Source organism: Bombina bombina, chromosome 5 (genome assembly GCF_027579735.1).
Source record: "Bombina bombina isolate aBomBom1 chromosome 5, aBomBom1.pri, whole genome shotgun sequence".
NCBI classification, from domain to species: Eukaryota; Metazoa; Chordata; class Amphibia; order Anura; family Bombinatoridae; genus Bombina; species Bombina bombina.
Window position 1 is genome coordinate 755549691 of NC_069503.1, and position 24816 is coordinate 755574506.

The 24816-nt window shown below is 42.4% G+C and overlaps 1 protein-coding gene across 1 annotated transcript in view; it reads right to left on the reverse strand.

The window, feature by feature from the left end:
• Nucleotides 1-24816, reverse strand: part of CTDP1 (CTD phosphatase subunit 1) — a 750130-nt gene that overhangs the window by 454643 nt on the left and 270671 nt on the right. The window lies entirely within an intron of this gene.

Genomic DNA, 24816 nt, shown 5'->3' on the forward strand with positions numbered 1-24816 from the left:
AAATAACAGCTGGAGAAACAGATACCAAAAGTTTATAGCAGACTTAGCTTGGTAGCTCCAGCACTGTGCAGTGATTTTCCTGTAGTAACTTCTGACTCAGTTGCAACGTGGAACATCTTGCAATATGTAAAAGAAAAAAACAACATATAAAGCAAAATTGATCAAATTCCTTAAATGACAGTTTCAGGAATGGGAAAAAAATGCCAGTGAACAAGCTTCTAGCAACCAGAAGCAATAAATAATGAGACTTAAATAATGTGGAGACAAAAATGACGCCCAAATTTTTTAGCGCCAAAAAAGACGCCCACATTATCTGGCGCCTAAATGCTTTTGGCGCCAAAAATGACGCCACATCCGGAACGCCGACATTTTTGGCGCAAAATAACGTCAAAGAATGACGCAACTTCCGACGACACGTATGACGCCGGAAACGGAAATAGAATTTTTGCGCCAAAAAAGTCCGCGCCAAAAATGACGCAATAAAATGAAGCATTTTCAGCCCCCGCGAGCCTAACAGCCCACAGGGAAAAAGTCAAATTTTAAGGTAAAATATGTTAAATTAAAATGCATTATCCCAAATATGAAACTGACTGTCTGAAAAATAAGGAAAGTTGAACATTCTGAGTCAAGGCAAATAAATGTTTGAATACATATATTTAGAACTTTATAAACAAAGTGCCCAACCATAGCTAGGAGTGTCACAGAAAATAAGACTTACTTACCCCAGGACACTCATCTACATATAGCAGATAGCCAAACCAGTACTGAAACGAGAATCAGCAGAGGTAATGGTATATATAAGAGTATATCGTCGATCTGAAAAGGGAGGTAAGAGATGAATCTCTACGACCGATAACAGAGAACCTATGAAATAGACCCCGTAGAAGGAGATCACTGCATTCAAATAGGCAATACTCTCTTCACATCCCTCTGACATTCACTGCACGCTGAGAGGAAAACCGGGCTCCAACTTGCTGCGGAGCGCATATCAACGTAGAATCTAGCACAAACTTACTTCACCACCTCCATCGGAGGCAAAGTTTGTAAAAACTGAATTGTGGGTGTGGTGAGGGGTGTATTTATAGGCATTTTAAGGTTTGGGAAACTTTGCCCCTCCTGGTAGGAATGTATATCCCATACGTCACTAGCTCATGGACTCTTGCTAATTACATGAAAGAAACTCTTTTTCAGATTTACCTTCCATCTGAGTCCGAAGATACCAGATCAACCTTTCTGTGTGAGCTGTCGCTAAAGGTAAAGATGGAGCCTAAACCAAGATGTCGTCCAAGTATGGCGCCACCGTAATCCCCTCTAAATCGGACTACAGCAACAAGTGTAAAAATTCTGGGAGCCATAGCTAGACCAAATGGAAGCTCTACAAACTGATAGGTTGTTCCCCAATAATGGGCCGGCATTTAAACTTACATTCTTGCATTTGAAATAAAGATACCAAGAGAATAAAGAACATTTGATAATAGGAGTAAATTAGAAAGCTGCTTAAAATGGCATGCTCTATCTGAATCACAAAAGATAAAATTTGGGTTCAGTGTCCTTTTAAGAATTTGTTGAGCCACTTTGGATCTAAAATGGGACGAAAAGGTCCCTTCTTTTTGGGAACAAAGATTTGAATAGAATCCTCTTTCCCTCTCTGCCCGAGCCACTGGGACAACAACTTCTATAGATACTAGATCTTCTTCGTAACGTAGAAAGGCTAATCGCTTTCTCGTTTCACCGAGATGCTTGATAGTAGAAATCTGCTCCTTGGGAGGCAAGATCTGAAACCTATCTTGTATCCCTGAGATATGATGTCCAGAACCCAAGGGTACTGTACGGACTGAACCCAAGCTGTCCGAAAAGGAGATAGATAATCTGGCTCTATTAATAAATGAATTGGCAGTTTTTAGGGCCGAATGCGGTCCTGAATATCTTCCAAGGGAGATTCCACTGAAATTAGTTTGGATAAGGCATCACACAAAAATGTGGCCGCCCGATTCCTGCTGCAATACCTACAGCAGGTCGGAAGAGCAACCCACCTGAAAGGAAAATATTTCTTAGATATCTTTCCAATTTTCTGTCCATGGGTCCTTGAAGGATGTACTGTCCTCAAGAGGAATAGTAGTGCGTCTAGCCAGAGTGAAAATGGCACCATCCACCTTAGGGATTGTATTCCACATCTCCAAATGGCTATCCGGAACCGTAATTCTCCCACTCCTTGGAGATAATGTCCGCCACCAATAAAGTTACTAGAAACACTTCAGAGGTCTTTAACTTAGGTTTAAACACCATATCCAATTTATGAAACTGCTTTTTATTTCAAAACGGTTAAAACGCTGGGACGCCCAGAGTAGATAATACCTCTTTAAAGAAATACCTTAAATATTCAATTTTCAATCTAAAATTACAGTCCTCAGAGTCCTCTACTGACTCAAAAGAGGAGTTAGTAGATTAAAGTTCCCCTTCGTTGCTAGCCGAGGAATTGTTATCAGAAAGTTGCATATTACTGACCACTACAGCTCCTATAGGACTGTTGTTCCTGGAATCAGAGGAAATATGCTTAACTTTCCTCTTGCCTGTAATTGGCATAGCACTCAAAGCAGCCGAGACTGCCGACTGTAATTGAGTTGCAAAGTCATGTGGAAAGGTACTAACCCCTGCAAAATTAAGAGGGACTGGGACACAATTTGAGAAGGTAAAGAGTCCGCTGGGGATGTAATAATGGCATATAAGGGCAAACTGGCATCTGAGATGTGGCAGAACCTTTTGAGATAATCAGAGATGGTGGGATAAGTTCAGGTGTCAGGACACCAGGGTCACCCAGAATGAGACTGAAGGATAGACGTAAGGCATGCATTACATGGTTGAGCAGGAGGCCACACTGTGCCTACCCTGCAAAGCATACATCTATTGCTTTCCAATATAATATTTGTACCAACTCCCTCCTGATTCATCTCTAAGGCCGAGTCGACCATGGTAATCTAGTTAGCAAATATAATGCAAGGGAACACACCTCTATTGTAGAACACTGTACTAAACTTAATCGATACCCCAAAAAAATGCTTTGCCTAAGGTGTTTTACCACCTCCAATGAAGCGTCAGTCTGGTGTTGCAGCTCCAGAACAGTCTGTGCACAGGGCTTGCCAAGATCACAGAGAGAAATGGCATGAAAAACAGCTCATGACATGAGCGTGACCATCCTCCACCCTCCTGCACGCCCATCTAGCCGGAAAACTGTCAAATGGAGCCCTAAAACGAAAGAATACCATCACAAAAACCATGTGTATAACCCCATCGGGGTTAAACACCATAGCGTGTGTACCACGATATGTTCTCCTCATAGGCACTATTATCTGTGGTGCTGCCGTTAAGGTGTTATCCACCCACCGATAAGGATAACCTCACTGAGGTATTATTCATACTTATCCCAGTCTCTTAAATAACCTCACTGAGGCATTATATATACACCTGTCCCAGTTTCTAATAAAAATTACCTTACTGAAGTCTTAATCATCATATTCCCAGTCTCCTAACAGCGACAATTATAGTCATGACTGCATACCCCCCAAAACAAGAAGGGTCTAAGCAGCATGGTGCTGAAAATAGTTTCTACTCCCTATAAGAGAACAACAAGTCATTATGGGAGGGGGTGGGAGAACGGCCTTGCTCAAATTCTGATCATCTTCATTCTAGCTGGGACATGAAAACAGAAGGAAAGTCAGTGTAACTAACACTGTATACCTTATGCAGGGAGAATGGCGTAGACAGGGGAACTCTCCAGCGACATCCAGAAGCTAGTATACCCAATACTCTACTTAGAGAATTACATGGTTTCTAAACACTCCCCTGCCCTCTCACGCAGGACATAATCAATTTGAGGACATTTAAAATTGAATCTTCAGCAGAGCACCTCTCTCTGCCAACCTCCATAAAACGAGGCAAAGAACTACTGGGAGGGTTGGGGAAGTGGGAGGGATATTTAATGCTTTACTTGGAGTGTTTTTGCCTCCTCCTGGTGGCCAGGTGAAGTATTTTGCATAGGTAATGAATGAATTTGTGGACTCTCACTGCCATTAGAAAGAAAAAAAATATTTAGCGCATACAGAGAAAAAACAAAATTTATGCTTACATGATAAATTACTTTCTCTTACGGTGTATCCAGTCCACGGATTCATCCTTACTTGTGGGATATTCTCATTCCCTACAGGAAGTGGCAAAGAAAGCACACAGCAGAGCTGTCCATATAGCTCCTGCTCAGGCTCCGCCCCCCCAGTCATTCGACCGACGATTAGGAGAAAAAGGAGAAACCATAGGGTGCAGTGGTGACTGTAGTTTTTTTTTTTTTTTTTTTTTTTTTTTTTTTTTTTTTTAAAAAAGCTTTATTTAAAACTTTCAAAGATACAGATACAAAATTCAAAGGTATAAAGCCATTTGCAAATTGTTAACATAATATTCTCTGTTACGCTCAGCATAGAGCGAGTGTCCATACTTGTGCTGATGACATATGAATAAAGTCAATTTACTCCTGTTTAGCAAGTGCATTCTTCACATGATAATAGTTCTGGTAAAGTCCAGCATTGTAGCTAGGCAGGCTCTCTGTTGTCTGAGGTTTATTTTGGTATAGTGTCTATCTGGGTCACTTGCCGATTGCTGGGTGGATAGGCATATTGCGGGGTAAGCAAGCATAACAACATCACTTAACAGGTTACAATTGACAGTACAGTGGCAGCCTCGACCGGGCTTCTTCCCGGTCAGGCTTGTGAGAATTATTGTGGGTAATGGGGGTGAGTTAGCGATGAGCAGTGGTATAAGAGTGATATCAGTCGAAGTCACTAGTCATTCAAATGTATCGAGGAGGTTCTGTTTATACGTCAGTGGGTGTATCAGGCATGTATTGCTTCCACATATTTAACATTAGCTCATGTTTTTCTATGGTACCTGATCTAAGGTGATGGTATCTCTCTAAGTGGAGCAGGTTTTCTACCTGCTCTCTCCATTCTATTACTGTGGGAACTACAACGGATTTCCAATGTTTTGGGATTAGCATTTTGGCACTGTTAATTAATAGGATAAGTAGGGTGCTTGCTATGGCATTAGACAATTTTGGAACTCCCACAAATAGAAGGATTTGGGGGTCATTAGGAATTCTGTGGTCTGTAATGTCTGAAATTTGTTTGAGTACTTCCACCCAGAATGAGTCCAGCTTGTCACATTTCCACCATATGTGCGTTGGGTCCCCCACCTCCCCACATCCCCTCCAGCACTTATTGGAGGCCGTTTTGTAAATCTTGTGTAATCTGCTTGGGGTAAGATACCACCTAGTTAGGAATTTGTAGTTCATCTCCAGCACCCTAGTGGAGATGGAGGATTTTTTGGTGATCTGGAAAGCTTTATACCAGTTCTTATGGTTTAAACTGATCCCCATCTCTCTCTCCCAGGCCTTGGTGTAGGATGGCAGTTGTGTCTCATCTTTAGTTGTTAATAGTTTATATAGGATGGATATAGCGTGTCTAGGTGTATTTTCCAGTAGGCAAAGGCCTTCGAATAAAGTTATTTTTCTGGAGAAGTGTTGTTTATGTTGGTGTGTTGCGATAAAATGACGCATTTGTGTGTAGGAGTACCAGTTCAAGTGGATGTCTGGGTGGGATTCTACAATGTCGTCTAACGTTCTGAGTTTGCCCTCCTGGAAAAAGATTGCCACCGTACTATTTTTAATGTGTCTGCCTTTCTCTAGGTGTTTGTCTTTAATGGTCCAAGGGAGTGCAGGATTGTGGCAAAGTGAAAGCATTGGGGAGTATGTGTGCGAGATCTCTGTGGAGGTGGCTATCAGTCTGTCCCAAGTTGTGAAGAATTCGGTCAGTATTGGGTATTGGTGTATCCTGTCAGGTCGGTGCTTGCCTTGGATCCAAGCTGTTGTTCCTACATTGCATACACCCAGGATGTGTCTGTCAATTTGAACCCATTGCTTGTGTTCGCTGTTTGCGCACCAGTCTAACAGTCTGTGTAGAGCAGTGGCATTTTTGTATGAGTGGACATCGGGGACCCCTAAACCGCCCTTTTCTCTGGGTAAGTACAGTGTTTGTTTTGTAATTCTCGGCTTAATCCCTTTCCATATAAATTGTTCAATCAGTGATTGTAAGCGGGTTAGGTAATGGAGTGGTAGGTGTATTGGCGTAGTCTGTAGTAAGTACAGGATCCTCGGTAGGACATTCATTTTTATTACATTTATTCTGCCCACCCAAGAGATAGATTTATTACTCCAGCTTGAAAGATCCGTTAATAGAGATTCCTCTAATTTTTTGAAGTTGGCCAGAAATACAGTCTTTATGTCTGGTGCTAAATGTATGCCCAGGTATTTCAGTGTCGTGTTTTGTTTTTTAAGGGGACAGTTGGGGATTAATTGGTCTAATGTCTTGTCTTCATAGGATATGTTTATCATCTCTGATTTTGTGGTATTAACTAAAAAGTTGGAGACCTGTCCAAACTCCCTAAACATCTGGATGACTTTTGGTATGGTCAGATCTACCTTCGTGAGGGTAAGGAGGATGTCATCCGCGTACAGAGCCAGCTTGTGCTCGCTGTGTCCTATAGTGACTCCTGTAACCTGTGTGTTGTTTCTTATTTTCTGAGCTAGTGGCTCTATGGATAGTGCGAAGAGCACCGGGGAGAGTGGGCAACCCTGTCTTGTCCCATTTTTAATATAGAATCTCTCCGAGAGTAGGCCGTTTACCTTTACTTTGGCCGTAGGGTGTGTGTATAGAGAGAAGACCTGGTCTAAAAATTTATTGCCGAATTTCATTTTTTGCATAGTTGCTTTTAGAAATAGCCAATTGACCCTATCAAAAGCTTTTTCGGCGTCAGTGGAGACCAATACCGCTGGAATTTTGTTAACTTTGGCGTAAGAAATAATTTGAAGGGCCTTTATCGTGTTGTCTCTTGCCTCTCTCCCTGGCACGAACCCCACTTGGTCAGTGTTAATCAGTTTGGGTAGATAGAGGTTTATTCTGGTTGAAAGTATTTTTGCAAAGATTTTTATGTCTGAGTTTAGTAATGAGATTGGGCGAAAATGTTCTGGTCTGTCTGGTGTTTTTCCCGGTTTTTGTAGTACGGTTATGTGTGCTTCTAGCATGTTTTCAGTGAAACCTGTGGTGGGTGTGAAAGAATTGAATAGGTTTGCCAAGTATATTGCCAGATGGTCTATGTATTTTTTATAGTACTTCATGCCGAAGCCATCAGGGCCTGGGCTTTTCCCACTTGGCATGTCCTGAACTGCCTTTTTAATTTCGTCTATTGTGATGGGAGAGTCTAGCTTGTCAGTGTCTTCATTCTCAAGGGTGGGCAGGTCTAGATCTGACAAATATTTTTCTATGTCTTGTGGTGTGGTATGTCCTGGGATATTATATAGTGTAGAGTAGTATTGCCTGAAGACCTCCGCGATACTTTTACTATCTTTTTGTGCTCTTCCCTGTTTGTCTTGTATGTCTTGAACGTATGTGTTTAACTGACGTCTCCGGAGAGCTCTAGCTAAGGAAGTGCCTGCTTTGTCCTGTACGTCAAAATATTTCTGTTTGAGTATAGCAGATTTCACTTGATGTTCCTTATTAAGGTGGTCCCTGAGGGACTGTCTGGCCTTAGTCAGGGATTTAAGTAAAGTCTTAGACTGTGGGTCTTGTTTATGTTGTTTTTCCCAGTAGCCAATTTGTGAGAGTGTAGAATTTATAAATTGCCTTTTTTCCCTTTTCTCCCTAGCTTTTAAGGCCATGAGCTCCCCCCTTAATACGCTTTTATGTGCCTCCCATAGTGTGGCTGGTGTTATTTCTTCTGTAGCGTTCTCTCTAAAGTAGTCTGTCAATGTTTTCTCTATCTCTATGCTAGTCAACGTATGATCTAGCATATAATCATCAAGCCTCCAAATAAATGGTTTTTGCGGCAGTTCTGGCCACTCCACAACACACTGAACAGGTGCATGGTCCGACCATGTGATCTGTAGGATTTTAGAGTCTACTATCAAGGCTAGCCCGTGACTGTAGTTTTAAACCAAAAAAAATTTATCCTGACTTAAATGCCAGGGCGGGCCGTGGACTGGATACACCGTAAGAGAAAGTAATTTATCAGGTAAGCATAAATTCTGTTTTCTCTTACAAGGTGTATCCAGTCCACGGATTCATCCTTACTTGTGGGATACCAATACCAAAGCTTTAGGACACGGATGAAGGGAGGGAACAAGTCAGGTCACCTAAATGGAAGGCACCACTGCTTGCAAAACCTCTCCCCTAAAAATAGCCTCCGAAGAAGCAAAAATATCGAATTTGTAAAAGTTGGCAAAAGTATGCAGTGAAGACCACGTCGCTGCCTTACAAATCTGTTCAACAGAAGCCTCATTCTTGAAAGCCCATGTAGAAGCCACAGCTCTGGTGGAATGAGCTGTAATTCGTTCAGGAGGCTGCTGTCCAGCAGTCTCATAAGCCAATCGGATGATGCTTTTCAGCCAGAAGGAAAGAGAGGTAGCAGTCGCTTTCTGACCTCTCCTCTTACCAGAATAGACAACAAACAAGGATGATGTTTGTCTGAAATCTTTAGTTGCTTTTAAATAGAATTTTAAAGCACGAACCACATCGAGATTGTGTAATAGTCGTTCCTTCTTAGAAACTGGATTGGGACACAGAGAAGGAACAATGATTTCCTGGTTAATATTCTTATTAGAAACAACTTTCGGAAGAAAACCAGGTTTAGTACGCAAAACAACCTTATCTGCATGGAACACCAGATAGGGTGAATTACACTGCAAAGCAGACAATTCTGAAACTCTTCGAGCAGAAGAAATAGCTACCAAAAACAAAACCTTCCAAGATAATAACTTAATATCTATGGAATGTAAAGGTTCAAACGGAATCCCTTGAAGAACTGAAAGAACTAAATTAAGACTCCATGGAGGAGCCACAGGTTTATAGACAGGCTTAATTCTGACTAAGGCCTGTGCAAACGCTTGAACGTCAGGTACTTCTGCCAGACGCTTGTGTAAAAGGACAGAGCAGATATCTGTCCTTTTAAGGAACAAGCAGATAAACCTTTCTCCAATCCTTCTTGGAGAAAAGACAATATCCTGGGAATCCTAATCTTACTCCACGAGTAACCCTTGGATTCACACCAACAAAGATATTTCCGCCATATCTTATGGTAAATCTTCCTGGTGACAGGCTTTCTAGCCTGGATCATAGTATCTATAACCGATTCAGAAAACCCACGCTTAGATAGAATTAAGAGTTCAATCTCCAAGCAGTCAGTTGCAGAGAAACTAGATTTGGATGCTTGAATGGACCTTGAATTAGAAGATCCTGCCTCGATGGCAGTGTCCAAGGTGGAACAGATGACATGTCCACTAGGTCTGCATACCAAGTCCTGCGTGGCCACGCAGGCGCTATCAGAATTACAGAAGCCCTCTCCTGTTTAATTCTGGCTACCAGCCGAGGGAGAAGAGGAAACGGTGGAAAGACATAAGCCAGATTGAAGGACCAAGGCGCTACTAGAGCATCTATCAGTGCCGCCTTGGGGTCCCTGGACCCGTAAAGAGGAAGTTTGGTGTTCTGACGGGACGCCATCAGATCCAATTCTGGAATGCCCCATAGCTGGGTCAGCTGAGCAAAAACCTTCATCGCTAGGGAGCTCTTTGTTCCTCCCTGATGATTGATGTACTCTACAGTCGTGATGTTGTCCGACTGAAATCTGATGAATTTGGCCGCCGCTAATTGAGGCCATGCTTGGAGCGTGTTGAATATCGCTCTCAGTTCCAAAATGTTTATCGGGAGAAGAGACTCTTCCCGAGACCATAGGCCCTGAGCTTTCAGGGAGCCCCAGACCGCGCCCCAGCCTAACAGACTTAAATCAGTCGTTACAATGATCCACTCCGGTCTGCGGAAGCACATTCCCTGAGACAGTTGATCCTGAGACAACAACCAGAGAAGAGAATCTCTGGTTTTCTGGTCCAGTTGGATTTGAGGAGACAAATCTGCATAATCCCCATTCCACTGTTTGAGCATGCACAGTTGCAGTGGTCTGAGATGAATTCGGGCAAAAGGGACCACGTCCATTGCCGCAACCATGGATTACCTCCATGCACTGAGCTACAGAAGGCCAAGGAATGGAATGAAGAACTCGGCAAGTAGCTAAAAGCTTTAACTTCCTGACCTCCGTCAGAAATATTTTCATTTCTACCAAGTCTATTAGTGTTCCCAGGGAGGGAACCCTTGTGAGCGGGGACAGAGAACTTTTTTTTTTTTCGACGTTCACCTTCCACCCGTGAGACCTTAGGAAGGCCAGAACAATGTCCGTATGAGCCTTGGCTCTGTGAAAGGATGACGCCTGTATTAAGATGTCGTCTAGGTAAGGTGCTACTGCAATGCCCCGCGGTCTTAGTACCGCTAGGAGGGACCCTAGCACCTTTGTAAAAATTATGGGAGCAGTGGCCAACCCGAAAGGAAGGGCCACGAACTGGTAATGCTTGTCCAGAAAGGCGAACCTTAGGAACTGATGGTGATCTTTGTGGATAGGAATATGTAGGTACGCATCCTTTAGATCCACGGTAGTCATATATTGACCTTCCTGGATCATTGGCAAAATTGTCCGAATGGTTTCCATTTTGAATGATGGAACTCTGAGGAATTTGTTTAAAATTTTTAGATCCAGGATCGGTCTGAAAGTTCCTTCCTTTTTGGGAACCACAAACAGGTTTGAGTAAAAACCCAGTCCTCGTTCTGTAATTGGGACTGGATATATCACTCCCATCTTGAGTAGATCTTCTACACAGCGTAAGAACGCCTCTTTCTTTGTCATGTCTGTAGACAGACGAGAAATGTGGAACCTTCCACTTGGAGGAGAGTCCTTGAATTCTAGAAGATATCCCTGAGCAACCATCTCTAATGCCCAGGGATCGGGAACATCTCTTGCCCAAGCCTGAGCAAAGAGAGAGAGTCTGACCCCTACCAGATCCGGTCCCGGATCGGGGGCTACCCCTTCATGCTGTCTTAGTAGCAGCTGCAGGCTTCTTGGCCTGTTTACCCTTGTTCCAGCCCTGCAAAGGTTTCCAGGTTGCCTTGGGCTGTGAAGAGTTACCCTCTTGCTTTGTGGTCGCAGAGGTTGAAGCAGGACCGCTCCTGAAGTTGCGAAAGGAACGAAAATTAGCCTTGTCTTTAGCCTTAAAAGGCCTATCTTGCGGGAGGGCATGGCCCTTTCCCCCAGTGATATCCGAAATAATCTCTTTCAACTCGGGCCCGAAAAGGGTCTTTCCCTTGAAAGGAATGTTCAGTAACTTTGTCTTAGACGACACATCGGCCGACCATGATTTAAGCCAAAGCGCTCTGCGCGCCATGATGGCAAAACCAGAATTTTTCGCCGCTAACTTAGCTAATTGAAAAGCGGCATCTGTGATAACAGAATTAGCCAGCTTTAGCGCCTTAATTCTATCCATAATTTCGTCATATGAGGTCTCCATCTGGAGCTACTCCGCCAGCGCCTCAAACCAGAAAGCCGCTGCAGTAGTTACAGGAATAATGCAGGCAATAGGCTGGAGAAGGAAACCTTGTTGCACAAATATTTTCTTTAGTAAGCCTTCCAATTTTTTATCCATTGGATCTTTGAACGCACAACTGTCCTCAATTGGTATGGTTGTGCGCTTGGCTGGTGTTGAAACTGCCCCCTCTACCTTAGGACCGTCTGCCATGCGTCCCGCCTGGGATCAATAATGGGGAACATTTTCTTAAAGATAGGGGGGGAACAAAGGGTACACCTGGTCTCTCCCACTCCCTATCCACGATATTCGCCACCCTCTTCGGGATCGGAAACGCATCAGTGTATACAGGGACTTCTAGATATTTGTCCATTTCACAGAATTTCTCTGGGACCACCATGGGGTCGCAATCATCCAGCGTAGCTAATACCTCCTTAAGCAGCACGCGGCGGTGTTCCAGCTTAAATTTAAACGCTAAGGAATCTGAGTCTGCCCGATGAGAAACCTTTCCAGTGTCAGAAATTTCTACCTCGGACAGCACATCCCTCACCGAGACTTCAGAGTGTTGTGAGGGTACAACAGATAAATCCTCCAAAGCTTCTGATTGCTCACACTCTGTTCTTAAGACCGATCTTTAAAATGCTTAGACACATTAGCACACTTAAAACACAAATGTAAAGGGGGTTCCACCATGGCTACTAAACACATAGAGCAACGTCTATCTGTAGGCTCAGACATGTTAAACAGACTTAGACAGCACTCAAATACAGAAAAATACAATTTTAGAAAAAACCGTACTGTGCCTTTAAATAATAAAAAGCGCACACTTTTTTGACTAAATCTCAAAAAATAACCCAATCTTTATGAAATTTTCACCATATGATCCTAATGCTTTGAAATGATTGCACAGTGAATTTCAAGTCAATTAACCCCTTAATGGCCAAACCGGAGCAAAGTAAAGCTGGCAACCGGTTAGCAAACTACAGCACCATGCCACAGCAATCTGCTGTGGCCCTACCTTCCTTGGGGATTAGTTTTGATCGAAAAACATAATTTATGTAAGAACTTACCTGATAAATTCATTTCTTTCATATTAGCAAGAGTCCATGAGCTAGTGACGTATGACGTATGGGATATACATTCCTACCAGGAGGGGCAAAGTTTCCCAAACCTTAAAATGCCTATAAATACACCCCTCACCACACCCACAATTCAGTTTAACGAATAGCCAAGAAGTGGGGTGATAAGAAAAAAGTGCGAAAGCATATAAAATAAGGAATTGGAATAATTGTGCTTTATACAAAATCATAACCACCACAAAAAAAGGGCGGGCCTCATGGACTCTTGCTAATATGAAAGAAATGAATTTATCAGGTAAGTTCTTACATAAATTATGTTTTCTTTCATGTAATTAGCAAGAGTCCATGAGCTAGTGACGTATGGGATAATGACTACCCAAGAAGTGGATCTTTCCACACAAGAGTCACTAGAGAGGGAGGGATAAAATAAAGACAGCCAATTCCTGCTGAAAATAATCCACACCCAAAATAAAGTTTAATGAAAAAAATAAGCAGAAGATTCAAACTGAAACCGCTGCCTGAAGTACTTTTCTACCAAAAACTGCTTCAGAAGAAGAAAATACATCAAAATGGTAGAATTTAGTAAAAGTATGCAAAGAGGACCAAGTCGCTGCTTTGCAGATCTGGTCAACCGAAGCTTCATTCCTAAACGCCCAGGAAGTAGAAACTGACCTAGTAGAATGAGCTGTAATTCTCTGAGGCGGAGTTTTACCCGACTCAACATAGGCAAGATGAATTAAAGATTTCAACCAAGATGCCAAAGAAATGGCAGAAGCTTTCTGGCCTTTTCTAGAACCGGAAAAAATAACAAATAGACTAGAAGTCTTACGAAAAGATTTCGTAGCTTCAACATAATATTTCAAAGCTCTAACAACATCCAAAGAATGCAACGATTTCTCCTTAGAATTCTTAGGATTAGGACATAATGAAGGAACCACAATTTCTCTACTAATGTTGTTGGAATTCACAACTTTAGGTAAAAATTCAAAAGAAGTTCGCAACACCGCCTTATCCTGATGAAAAATCAGAAAAGGAGACTCACAAGAAAGAGCAGATAATTCAGAAACTCTTCTGGCAGAAGAGATGGCCAAAAGGAACAAAAAACTTTCCAAGAAAGTAATTTAATATCCAATGAATGCATAGGTTCAAATGGAGGAGCTTGAAGAGCCCCCAGAACCAAATTCAAACTCCAAGGAGGAGAAATTGATTTAATGACAGGCTTTATACGAACCAAAGCTTGTACAAAACAATGAATATCAGGAAGAATAGCAATCTTTCTGTGAAAAAGAACAGAAAGAGCAGAGATTTGACCTTTCAAGGAACTTGCGGACAAACCCTTATCTAAACCATCCTGAAGAATACTGTAATATTCTCGGTATTCTAAAAGAATGCCAAGAAAAATGATGAGAAAGACACCAAGAAATATAAGTCTTCCAGACTCTATAATATATCTCTCTGGATACAGATGTACGAGCCTGTAACATAGTATTAATCACAGAGTCAGAGAAACCTCTTTGACCAAGAATCAAGCGTTCAATCGCCATACCTTTAAATTTAAGGATTTCAGATCCTGATGGAAAAAAAGGACCTTGAGACAAAAGGTCTGGTCTTAACGGAAGAGTCCACGGTTGGCAAGAGGCCATCCGGACAAGATCCGCATACCAAAACCTGTAAGGCCATGCCGGAGCTACCAGCAGAACAAACGAGCATTCCTTCAGAATCTTGGAGGTTACTCTTGGAAGAAGAACTAGAGGCGGAAAGATATAGGGAGGATGATACTTCCAAGGAAGTGATAATGCATCCACTGCCTCCGCCTGAGGATCCCGGGATCTGGACAGATACCTGGGAAGTTTCTTGTTTAGATGAGAAGCCATCAGATCTATTTCTGGAAGTTCCTACATTTGAACAATCTGAAGAAATACCTCTGGGTGAAGAGACCATTCGCCCGGATGCAACGTTTGACGACTGAGATAATCCGCTTTCCAATTGTCCATACCTGGGATATGAACCGCAGAGATTAGACAGGAGCTGGATTCCGCCCAAACCAAAATTCGAGATACTTCTTTCATAGCCAGAGGACTGTGAGTCCCTCCTTGATGATTGATGTATGCCACAGTTGTGACATTGTCTATCTGAAAACAAATGAACAACTCTCTCTTCAGAAGAGGCCAAGACTGAAGAGCTCTGAAAATTGCACGGAGTTCCAAAATATTGATCGGAAATCTCACCTCCTGAGATTCCCAAACCCCTTGTGCCGTCAGATACCCCCACACAGCTCCCCAACCTGTAAGACTTGCATCTGTTGAGATTATAGTCCAGGTCGGAAGAACAAAGAAGCCCCCTGAACTAAACGATGGTGATCTGTCCACCATGTCAGAGAGTGTTGTAAAATCGGTTTAAAGATATTAATTGAGATATCTTTGTGTAATCCCTGCACCATTGGTTCAGCATACAGAGCTGAAGAGGTCGCATGTGAAAACGAGCAAAGGAGATCGCATCTGATGCGGCAGTCCTAAGACCCAACATTTCCATGCATAAGGCTACCAAAGGGAATGATTGTGACTGAAGGTTTTGACAAGCTGATATCAATGTTAAACTTCTCTTGTCTGACAAGGACAGAGTCATAGACACTGAATTTATCTAGAAACCTAAAAAGGTTACCCTTGTCTGAGGAATCAATGAACTGATTGGTAAATTGATCCTCCAACCATGAACTTGAAGAAACAACACAAGTCGATTCGTATGAGATTCTTCGAAAATGAGAAGACTGAGCAAATACCAAGATATCGTCCAAATAAGGAAATACCAAAACCCTGTTCTCTGATTACAGAAAGAAGGGCACCGAGAACCTTTGAAAAAAATTCTTGGAACTGAGGCTAAGCCAAACGGTAGAGCCACAAAACTGGTAATGCTTGTCTAAAAAGAGAATCTCAGACACTAAAAGTGATCTGGATGAATCGGAATATGCAGATACACATCCTGTAAATCTATTGTAGACATATAATGCCCTTGCTAAACAAAAGGCAGGATAGTCCTACAGTAACCATCTTGAATGTTGGTATCCTAACATAATGATTCAATAATGATAGATCCGGAACTGGTCTGAAGGAATTGACCTTCTTTGGTACAATGAAGAGATAAAATAAGACCCCAGCCCCTGTTCCAGAACTGGAACTGGCATAAATACTCCAGCCAACTCTAGATCTGAAACACATTTCAGAAATGCTGAGCCTTTGCTGTGTTAACTGGGACACGGGAAAGAAAAGAATCTCTTAGCAGGAGGCCTTAACTTGAAGCCAATTCTGTACCTTTCTGAAACAATGTTTCTGAAACCAGAGATTAAGAACGGAATTGATCCAAATTTCTTTGAAGAAAACGTAATCTGCCCCATACCAGCTGAGCTGGAATAAGGGCCGCACCTTCATAGGTACTTAGGAGCTGGCTATAGGTTTCTATAAGGCTTGGATATATTCCAAACTGGAAATAGTTTCCAAACTGATACCGCTCCTGAGGATGAAGGATCAGGCTTTTGTTCCTTGTGAGGAAAGGAACGAAAATGATTATTTACCCTGGAAAGAAAGGGAAAGCAAAGTTGACTTAGAAGACATGTCAGCATTCCAAGTTTAATCCATAAAGCTATTCTAGCTAAAATAGCTAGAGACATATACCTGACATCAACTCTAATGATATCAAAAGATGGTATCACCAATAAAATTATTAGCATGTTATAGAATAAAAATAATGCTATAAAATTATGATCTGTTACTTGTTGCGCTAAAGCTTCTAACCAAAAAGTTGAAGCTGCAGCAACATCCGCTAAAAATATAGCAGGTCTAAGAAAATTACCTGAACATAAGTAAGCTTTTCTTAGAAAGGAATCAATTTTCCTATCTAAAGGATCCTTAAATGAAGTACTATCTGCCGTAGGAATAGTAGTACATTAGCAGGAGTAGAGACAGCCCCATAACCTTAGGGATTTTTGTCCCAAAACTCTAATATGTCAGATGGCACAGGATATAATTTGCTTAAACGTCTAGAAGGAGTAAATAAATTACCCAAATTATTCCATTCCCTGGAAATTACTTCAGAAATAGCATCAGGGAGATAAAACACTTCTGGAATAACTACAGGAGATTTAAAAACCTTATTTAAACGTTTACATTTAGTATCAAGAGGACCAGAATCCTCTATTTCTAATGCAAATAACACTTCTTTAAGTAAAGAACGAATAAATTCCATCTTGAACAAATACAAAGATTTATCAGCATCAACCTCTGAGACAGAAACCTCAGAACCAGAAGAACCATTATCAGTATCAGAATGATGATGTTCATTTAAAAATTCATCTGAAAAAAAGAGAAGTTTTAAAAGACTTATGTATACTAGAAGGAAAAATAACAGACATAGCCTTCTTAATGGATTTAAAAAATAAAATCTCTTATGTTATCAGGAACACTCTGAAAATTAGATGTTGACGGAACAGCAACAGGTAATGTAACAGTACTAAAGGAAATTTTATCTGCATTAATAAGTTTGACATGACATGCAATACAAATAACAGCTGGAGAAACAGATACCAAAAGTTTATAGCAGATACACTTAGCTTGGTAGCTCCAGCATTGTGCAGTGATTTTCCTGAAGTATCTTCTGACTCAGTTGCAACGTGGAACATCTTGCAATATGTAAAAGAAAAAAACAACATATAAAGCAAAATTGATCAAATTCCTTAAATGACAGTTTCAGGAATGGGAAAAAATGCCAAAGAACAAGCTTCTAGCAACCAGAAGCAATAAAAAATGACTTAAATAATGTGGAGACAAAAGTGACGCCCATATTTTTTCACGCCAAATAAGATGCCCACATTATTTGGCGCCTAAATGCTTTTTGGCGCCAAAAATGACGCCACATCCGGAACGCCGACATTTTTGGCGCAAAATAACGTCAAAGAATGACGCAACTTCCGGCGACACATATGACGCCGGAAACGGAAATAGAATTTTTGCGCCAAAAAAGTCCGCGCCAAGAATGACGCAATAAAAACAGAATTTATGTTTACCTGATAAATTACTTTCTCCAACGGTGTGTCCGGTCCACGGCGTCATCCTTACTTGTGGGATATTCTCTTCCCCAACAGGAAATGGCAAAGAGCCCAGCAAAGCTGGTCACATGATCCCTCCTAGGCTCCGCCTACCCCAGTCATTCGACCGACGTTAAGGAGGAATATTTGCATAGGAGAAACCATATGATACCGTGGTGACTGTAGTTAAAGAAAATAAATTATCAGACCTGATTAAAAAACCAGGGCGGGCCGTGGACCGGACACACCGTTGGAGAAAGTAATTTATCAGGTAAACATAAATTCTGTTTTCTCCAACATAGGTGTGTCCGGTCCACGGCATCATCCTTACTTGTGGGAACCAATACCAAAGCTTTAGGACACGGATGAAGGGAGGGAGCAAATCAGGTCACCTAAATGGAAGGCACCACGGCTTGCAAAACCTTTCTCCCAAAAAATAGCCTCAGTAGAAGCAAAAGTATCAAACTTGTAAAATTTGGTAAAAGTGTGCAGTGAAGACCAAGTCGCTGCCCTACATATCTGATCAACAGAAGCCTCGTTCTTGAAGGCCCATGTGGAAGCCACAGCCCTAGTGGAATGAGCTGTGATTCTTTCAGGAGGCTGCCGTCCGGCAGTCTCGTAAGCCAATCTGATGATGCTTTTAATCCAAAAAGAGAGAGAGGTAGAAGTTGCTTTTTGACCTCTCCTGTTACCAGAATAAACAACAAACAAGGAAGATGTTTGTCTAAAATCCTTTGTAGCATCTAAATAGAATTTTAGAGCGCGAACAACATCCAAATTGTGCAACAAACGTTCCTTCTTCGAAACTAGTTTCGGACACAAAGAAGGCACGACTATCTCCTGGTTAATGTTTTTGTTAGAAACAACTTTTGGAAGAAAACCAGGTTTAGTACGTAAAACCACCTTATCTGCATGGAACACCAGATAAGGAGGAGAACACTGCAGAGCAGATAATTCTGAAACTCTTCTAGCGGAAGAAATTGCAGCCAAAAACAAAACTTTCCAAGATAATAACTTAATATCAACGGAATGTAAGGGTTCAAACGGAACCCCCTGAAGAACTGAAAGAACTAAGTTGAGACTCCAAGGAGGAGTCAAAGGTTTGTAAACAGGCTTGATTCTAACCAGAGCCTGAACAAAGGCTTGAACATCTGGCACAGCTGCCAGCTCTTTGTGAAGTAACACAGACAAGGCAGAAATCTGTCCCTTCAAGGAACTTGCAGATAATCCTTTCTCCAATCCTTCTTGAAGAAAGGATAGAATCCTAGGAATCTTTACCTTGTCCCAAGGGAATCCTTTAGATTCACACCAACAGATATATTTTTTCCATATTTTGTGGTAAATTTTTCTAGTTACAGGCTTTCTGGCCTGAACAAGAGTATCAATAACAGAATCTGAGAACCCTCGCTTTGATAAGATCAAGCGTTCAATCTCCAAGCAGTCAGCTGGAGTAGGACCAGATTCGGATGTTCGAACGGACCTTGAACAAGAAGGTCTCGTCTCAAAGGTAGCTTCCATGGTGAAGCCGATGACATATTCACCAGATCTGCCTACCAAGTCCTGCGTGGTTACGCAGGAGCTATCAAGATCACCTACGCCCTCTCCTGATTGATCCTGGCTACCAGCCTGGGGATGAGAGGAAACGGCGGGAATACATAAGCTAGGTTGAAGGTCCAAGGTGCTACTAGTACATCTACTAGAGTCGCCTTGGGATCCCTGGATCTGGACCCGTAGCAAGGAACCTTGAAGTTCTGACGAGAGGCCATCAGATCCATGTCTGGAATGCCCCACAGTTGAGTGATTTGGGCAAAGATTTCCGGATGGAGTTCCCACACCCCCGGATGCAATGTCTGACGAATCAGAAAATCCGCTTCCCAAGTTTCCACTCCTGGGATGTGGATTGCAGACAGGTGGCAGGAGCGAGTCTCCGCCCATTGAATGATTTTGGTCACTTCTTCCATCGCCAGGGAACTCCTTGTTCCCCCCTGATGGTTGATGTACCCAACAGTCGTCATGTTGTCTGATTGAAACCGTATGAACTTGGCCCTCGCTAGCTGAGGCCAAGCCTTGAGAGCATTGAATATCGCTCTCAGTTCCAGAATATTTATCGGTAGAAGAGATTCTTCCCGAGACCAAAGACCCTGAGCTTTCAGGGATCCCCAGACCGCGCCCCAGCCCATCAGACTGGCGTCGGTCGTGACAATGACCCACTCTGGTCTGCGGGAGGTCACCCCTTGCGACAGGTTGCCCAGGGACAGCCACCAACGGAGTGAGTCTCTGGTCCTCTGATTTACTTGTATCTTCGGAGACAAGTCTGTATAGTCCCCATTCCACTGACTGAGCATACACAATTGAAATGGTCTTAGATGAATGCGCGCAAAAGGAACTATGTCCATTGCCGCTACCATCAAACCTATCACTTCCATGCACTGTGCTATGGAAGGAAGAGGAACGGAAGGAAGTATCCGACAAGAGTTTAGAAGTTTTGTTTTTCTGGTCTCTGTCAGAAAAATCCTCATTTCTAAGGAGTCTATTATTGTTCCCAAGAAGGGAACTCTTGTCGACGGAGATAGAGAACTCTTTTCCACGTTCACTTACCATCCATGAGATCTGAGAAAGGCCAGGACTATGTCCGTGTGAGCCTTTGCTTGAGGAAGGGACGACGCTTGAATCAGAATGTCGTCCAAGTAAGGTACTACAGCAATGCCCCTTGGTCTTAGCACCGCCAGAAGGGACCCTAGTACCTTTGTGAAAATCCTTGGAACAGTGGCTAATCCGAAAGGAAGCGCCACAAACTGGTAATGCTTGTCCAGGAATGCGAACCTTAGGAACCGATGATGTTCCTTGTGGACAGGAATATGTAGATACGCATCCTTTAAAACTACCGTGGTCAAGAATTGACCTTCCTGGATGGAAGGATTGTTCGAATGGTTTCCATTTTGGACGATGGAACCTTGAGAAACTTGTTTAGGATCTTGAGATCTAAGATTGGTCTGAACGTTCCCTCTTTTTTGGGAACTACGAACAGATTGGAGTAGAACCCCATCCCTCGTTCTTTTAATGGAACAGGATGAATCACTTCCAGAAGATAACCTTGGAAGACTATTTCTAGCGCCCAAGGATCCAGAACATCTCTTGCCCAAGCCTGAGTGAAGAGAGAGAGTCTGCCCCCCACCAAATCCGGTCCCGGATCGGGGGCCCGCATCTCATGCTGTCTTGGGAGCAGTGGCAGGTTTCTTGGCCTGCTTTCCTTTGTTCCAGCCTTGCCTTGGTCTCCAGGCTGGATTGGCTTGAGAAGTATTACCCTCCTGCTAGAGGACGTAGCACTTGGGGCTGGTCCGTTTCTGCGAAAGGGACGAAAATTAGGTTTATTTTTGGCCTTGAAAGACCTATTCTGAGGAAGGGCGTGGCCCTTGCCCCCAGTGATATCAGAGATAAACTCTTTCAAGTCAGGGCCAAACAGTGTTTTCCCCTTGAAAGGAATGTCAAACAATTTGTTCTTGGAAGACGCATCCGCTGACCAAGATTTTAACCAAAGCGCTCTGCGCGCCACAATAGCAAACCCAGAATTTTTCGCCGCTAACCTAGCCAATTGCAAGGTGGCGTCTAGGGTGAAAGAATTAGCCAATTTAAGAGCACGAATTCTGTCCATAATCTCCTCATAAGAAGAAGAATTACTAATAATCGCCTTTTCTAGCTCATCGCACCAGAAACACGCGGCTGTAGTGACAGGGACAATGCATGCAATTGGTTGTAGAAGGTAACCTTGCTGAACCAACATCTTTTTTAGCAAACCTTCTAATTTTTTATCCATAGGATCTTGGAAAGCACAACTATCTTCTATGGGTATAGTGGTGCGCTTGTTTAGAGTAGAAACCGCCCCCTCGACCTTGGGGACTGTCTGCCATAAGTCCTTTCTGGGGTCGACTATAGGAAACAATTTTTTAAATATGGGGGGAGGTACGAAAGGTACACCGGGCCTGTCCCATTCTTTATTAACAATGTACGCCACCCGCTTGAGTATAGGAAAAGCTTCGGGGGGCCCCGGGGCCTCTAGGAACTTGTCCATTTTACATAGTGTTTCTGGAATGACCAGATAATCACAATCATCCAAATTGGATAACACCTCCTTAAGCAGAGCGCGGAGATGTTCCAACTTAAATTTAAAAGTAATCACATCAGGTTCAGCTTGTTGAGAAATATTTCCTGAATCTGAAATTTCTCCCTCAGACAAAACCTCCCTGGCCCCCTCAGACTGGTGTAGGGGCCCTTCAGAAACAATATCATCAGCGGCCTCATGCTCTTCAGTATTTTCTAAAACAGAGCAGTCGCGCTTTCGCTGATAAGTGGGCATATTGGCTAAAATGTTTGATAGAATTATCCATTACAGCCGTTAATTGTTGCATAGTAAGGAGTATTGGCGCGCTAGATGTACTAGGGGCCTCCTGTATGGGCAAAACTGGTGTAGACGAAGGAGGGGATGATGCAGTACCATGCTTACTCCCCTCACTTGAGGAATCATCTTGGGCATCATTTTTACTAAATTTATTATGACATAAATTACATCTATTTAAATGAGAAGGAACCTTGGCTTCCCCACAGTCAGAACACAATCTATCTGGTAGTTCAGACATGTTAAACAGGCATAAACTTGATAACAAAGCACAAAAAACGTTTTAAAATAAAACCGTTACTGTCACTTTAAATTTTAAACTGAACACACTTTATTACTGCAATTGCGAAAAAGTATGAAGGAATTGTTCAAAATTCACCAAAATTTCACCACAGTGTCTTAAAGCCTTAAAAGTATTGCACACCAAATTGGAAGCTTTAACCCTTAAAATAACGGAACCCCTTTACAGTCCCTGGAATCTGCTTTGCTGAGACCCAACCAAGCCCAAAGGGGAATACGATACCAAATAATGCCTTCAGAAAGACTTTTCTATGTATCAGAGCTCCACACACATGCAGCTGCATGTCATGCTGTTCTCAAAAACAAGTGCGCCATACCGGCGCGAAAATGAGGCTCTGACTATGATTAGGGAAAGCCCCAATAGAATAAAGTGTCTAAAACAGTGCCTGCCGATATTATTTTACAAAAAATACCCAGATTAAATGATTCCTCAAGGCTAAATATGTGTAAATATGATCGATTTAGCCCAGAAAATGTCTACAGTCTTAATAAGCCCTTGTGAAGCCCTTATTTACTGTGTGAATAAAAATGGCTTACCGGATCCCATAGGGAAAATGACAGCTTCCAGCATTACATCGTCTTGTTAGAATGTGTCATACCTCAAGCAGCAAAAGACTGCTCACTGTTCCCCCAACTGAAGTTAATTCCTCTCAACAGTCCTGTGTGGAACAGCCATGGATTTTAGTAACGGTTGCTAAAATCATTTTCCTCATACAAACAGAAATCTTCATCTCTTTCTGTTTCAGAGTAAATAGTACATACCAGCACTATTTTAAAATAACAAACTCTTGATTGAATAATAAAAACTACAGTTAAACACTAAAAAACTCTAAGCCATCTCCGTGGAGATGTTGCCTGTACAACGGCAAAGAGAATGACTGGGGTAGGCGGAGCCTAGGAGGGATCATGTGACCAGCTTTGCTGGGCTCTTTGCCATTTCCTGTTGGGGAAGAGAATATCCCACAAGTAAGGATGACGCCGTGGACCGGACACACCTATGTTGGAGAAATGAAGCATTTTCAGTCCCCGCGAGCCTAACAGCCCACAGGGAAAAAGTCAAATTTTAAGGTAAAAAATGTTAAATTAAAATGCATTATCCCAAATATGAAACTGACTGTCTGAAAAATAAGGAAAGTTGAACATTCTGAGTCAAGGAAAATAAATGTTTGAATACATATATTTAGAACTTTATAAACAAAGTGCCCAACCATAGCTAGGAGTGTCACAGAAAATAAGACTTACTTACCCCAGGACACTCATCTACATATAGCAGATAGCCAAACCAGTACTGAAACGAGAATCAGCAGAGGTAATGGTATATATAAGAGTATATCGTCGATCTGAAAAGGGAGGTAAGAGATGAATCTCTACGACCGATAACAGAGAACCTATGAAATAGACCCCTTAGAAGGAGATCACTGCATTCAAATAGGCAATACTCTCCTCACATCCCTCTGACATTCACTGCACGCTGAGAGGAAAACCGGGCTCCAACTTGCTGCGGAGCGCATATCAACGTAGAATCTAGCACAAACTTACTTCACCACCTCCATCGGAGGCAAAGTTTGTAAAAACTGAATTGTGGGTGTGGTGAGGGGTGTATTTATAGGCATTTTAAGGTTTGGGAAACTTTGCCCCTCCTGGTAGGAATGTATATCCCATACGTCATACGTCACTAGCTCATGGACTCTTGCTAATTACATGAAAGAAATAAGCCTCTATGAAGTCCTCAAATAATCTTTGGACCCTCCACGTGAAGCTGCATGAAGCTGTCTGCAATAACAACTGCGCAATTGAGGCGCGAAATTTAGGCCCTCTCCACTCTGGAGTTGTGGGGCCTTCACAAGCCTAAATAGGTGTCTAAATATATGCCATGTGGAAAAAAAACCATCAAACGTTCCCAATGTAATAAAAACTTGAAAAAAGATCAGATTTTTGTTATAAAATAATCGATTGCCCCTTAACAGTGTCCACCAGTGTTTTGAGCCCTTTTAAATAAGCCTTCCTTCTATACTAAGTCTCAGAATATGGCTTACCTTTCCCACATGGGGATTTTTGTCAGTCTTCTAGCATTACTAAGTCTTGACTAGATAAAATTACTGAAACATACCTTATAGCAGTTAAGCCTGCAAACTGTTCCCCCCCCAACTGAAGTATTCTGGTACTCCCCAGTCCTGTGTGGGAACAGCAATGGATTTTAGTTACAACATGCTAAAATCGTTTTCCTCTCAGCAGAAATCTTCATCACTTTCTGCCACAGAGTAAATAGTACAAACCGGCACTATTTTAAAATAACAAACTCTTGATTGAAGAAATAAAAACTACAAATCTAACACCACATTCACTTTACCCTCCCGTGGAGATGCTACTTGTTAGAGCGGCAAAGAGAATGACTGGGGGGGGCGGAGCCTGAGGGGGAGCTATATGGACAGCTCTGCTGTGTGCTCTCTTTGCCACTTCCTGTAGGGAA